Below are 3,573 nucleotides of genomic sequence, written 5' to 3' on the forward strand. Positions count from 1 at the left end.
TTCAGACAATTTAGGCCAAAAGCACAAAAGGGACATACTTTAGAGTATGATAACTGACATGGAAAGAGTTAGATTTTCTTTTCTCTTCTATTCCTATCTAACTGGAAATAAAGAAGGAAAGAAGAGTATATCTTGTACTTCCCTCACTTCCCATGAGCAAAAACTACAAACAACAGAGGCACTTTCTGTCTGACTATATCATATATACAAACTAGTGACGCTAAAAAGCAACAGTACGAGTTGCTACTATATGACCAGAAGGTCACGGGTTCAAGCCGTGAAAATAGCCTCTTACATAAATGTAAGACGGCTACATACAATAAATTCAATGTGGTCCAGACACCCACGCATAAAGGGAGCTTTGTGCACTGAGCTGTTACACTAGTGATGCTATGTTTGCCTAAGAACCTACGCGATGTTGTTGCCCGTGATATGTCTATTAATGTTTCATCAGTAAAGGCACCAATGGCTGCAAACTTGGCACATTGACAAAGCTATTTTAACCTAAGAACCAGTCTGCAGCTGCTGCTGTTGTTGTTGTTGTTGTTGTTTCTGATAATGTTTCATCAGAAGTTGCGCGTATAGGAGCTCATTCTAAGTATCTGGTACACCAGGAAGGCACCAGTGGCTGCAATCTTGGTACCTTAATGTCGACTTCCTCTCCTCGTCTGTCATGTTTGGCTTTCTGTATACCGATGGATGTCCATCCTTGCGAAAATCTGTCATTCTAGTAATATTCAAGTAGTAGACCGGCGTCTTCATCCACCTGATCACATTCTCTAACATTCCCATTATTGGCGGATACAGAGAAGGCGACAATTCTTTCTCATCCTTCAGTGGTTCAATGTCACTGTCACATTTTCCGCCAGAATACCACTCCCCTCCACTGCAAATGCATCAGAAAAATAGCCAAGATTACTTGTCATTTTCAAGTTTTAGCTCTCATTATGTAGAGTTTACAGGAGAATTTCCAAATATATTGTCGCACATGTGTTTGATCCTCCAAAAATGCATTACTTTTGGAGGATTCGACACGCACCGGTCACTATTTTTGAAGAATCCGAGCAACATAGAATACAGTTACCTAAAATGAGAGACTGAATAACCTCTGAAGAAAACTTGAGTTTTCATTGGATCTACATTGGTCTCAATCCATCTTGACCATGTTGTCATTGCCTTGCGAAACGCCTCGACTACATTTAGTTCACCATAAACATGGCTACCTTCTTGATAGTAACCTTTCCTACAAAGTTTGTCAACACATGGCTAAATCAAAGAGCGACGACAGAAATTTTCAGTGACATATATGTGATTCTTATGTGGACGATTTGGTAGTCTTTTCAAAAGAAAGAACCGACCACATCAAAAATTTATGCGAGGAAATATATATATATATATATATATATATATATATATATATATATGAAAATAGATATCCTATTCCTATTCATAGATTTAGCAAAAAGAGATGCATAAATCCAAATAGAAATGAAGAAACAGAAAGGTACCCTGCAGATGTTTTCTCATGAGTCCACCAATGCCCCGTGTTAAATACAAGAATGTCAGCGCCTTTGTATTTGTTGCATGACCTCTCAACAAGGTACTTCCCACTCTTGAACCAGAAAAGGCGAACGAACGAACTCCACTGAACAATTGTAGTCCTGCTCAAATATTGATCAGCAACAGATTAGCAAATTATTTCAAGGACTTAATGAAACCAAATTGGTTGGTTATTAAGGTAATATAGAAGTCTAATCAATATTGTTCTACAGCAACTCCTACGCCTTAATATCAAGCAAGTTGGGGACGGCTATGTGAATCCTCACTGATCATGTCACTGCTTTTAATGAATCAACATAAATATCTGACACACAAGACATCAAATCTAGCTCTATTTCCAATCACACCATAAGCTTTGTTTGCAGCATATAATATAGAACTCTTATAAAAAAACTGTTATCCTTCAAATAATCAGCACATTTCATTCTCATTTGCAAAAGCTTAATAACAACAACTACTACTACTACGCCTGAATTCTAAGCAAATGGGGTCGGTTATATGAATCCTCGCTAATGATGTTGCTTCATTTAATGAATCATCATAAACATTTGGCATACAAGACACCTAATTTGTTCATTAAATCTATGCCACATTGTCATTCATACCATAAAACTAAGTTTCCAGCAAATTAGATTCATTATTTACAAGTCTTGGACAACATTCTTACTGAAATTTAGGCTTCCTCTCACCCCTTTCAATATGTCTTTTTACTAAGATTTGCTAACTTTTTGACAAATACGAGAAAAAAAGGGCAGCTCGGTGCACTAAGCTCCCGTTGTGCACGGGGTTATTGTACACAACCTTACCCTGCATTACTGCAAAAAACTGTTTCCACGACTCAAACTCGTGACCTACTGGTCACATAGCAGTAACTTTACCAGTTACGTTAAGTCTTTCTCGACAAATATGAGAATTATGTTAATTAAGTCAACAGTCAAAGGAGAAAACCTTACCAAGAATATAAAAGAGTAAGCACCTTCTTTCTTGAAATCATGTCTACCAGAGGCCTCAAAAACTCTGGTCTTGTCTTCAAGAGAGTTTCTAAGCAAACACACCATTGATTCCCACATATTCCTGTTCAAAGAATCACCAACATAAACTAATCTCTTTCCTCTCAGCAGCTCCAACATTTCTTTAGCATTGAACCTTCAAAAAGAATCAAAACACCATATCAAAAAAGGAACATCCACTAAATTGAACTCAATTATAAAAATCAAGAAAAGGGCATTCCAATGTACTAAGGTCCTATGTGCGGGGTCCGGGAAGTACCGGACCACAATGGACAATTGTAGGCAGTCTTACCCTCCATTTCTACAGGAGGCTGTTTTCACAACTTACTCGTGACCTCCTAATCACATGGCAGTAACATTACCAGTTACGCCAAAGCTACCCTTCATACAAATCAAGAAACCAAAACATAGATTTTTTCATCAAAGTTTTGGTAATTACCTTGGAATATTACAGTGATTAGGCTGCCACCTGAACTTCTCATAACCATTATCTGGCCTTCCATTTTTGTAACAATCAAATGGCCCATCAATAAGAGGGCATGAACCAGGTTCATATAAAGGTCCAAATTCATCTTTCACCCATTTATATCACAATGACTCATTTTTCCCCACCAAGGTTCATTCTTTTCATTTCCTGTATCTTTATCATTTGTCATATTTTGTAAGTTCTCATTATTATTAAAACCCTTTTGACCATTTTGGGAGATATTGGTTTTATCAAGTGATATTGAAACCCCATTTTGAGAAACAGAAGAAAAATTATAATGAGAGAAAAATGTGGAAAAATGTGACCTTTTTGCCAATATTTTCTTGAACCAAACAGAGGAACTGTTAAGTGAAGGATTATTGAACACAAAAAAGACAGCACAGGTAACAAACATGAATGTGATACTAAAAGTTAATGCCATGGTTTTTTGAGTCCTAAAAGATGGAGCCTTGAAAGTTGGTGAAAACAAGTTTTTCTTTAGCTCTAACATTATGGCGGTGTTGTATATGAACAAAC

The 3,573-nt window shown here is 37.0% G+C and overlaps 1 pseudogene; it reads right to left on the reverse strand.

Annotated features, from left to right (window-relative positions):
* Positions 1–361: 361 nt before the first annotated feature.
* LOC104116275 (protein trichome birefringence-like) lies at positions 362–3,158 on the reverse strand (annotated as a pseudogene).
* Between the last annotated feature and the right edge of the window lie 415 nt (positions 3,159–3,573).

Source organism: Nicotiana tomentosiformis, chromosome 11, assembly GCF_000390325.3.
Source record: "Nicotiana tomentosiformis chromosome 11, ASM39032v3, whole genome shotgun sequence".
Taxonomy (NCBI): Eukaryota; Viridiplantae; Streptophyta; class Magnoliopsida; order Solanales; family Solanaceae; genus Nicotiana; species Nicotiana tomentosiformis.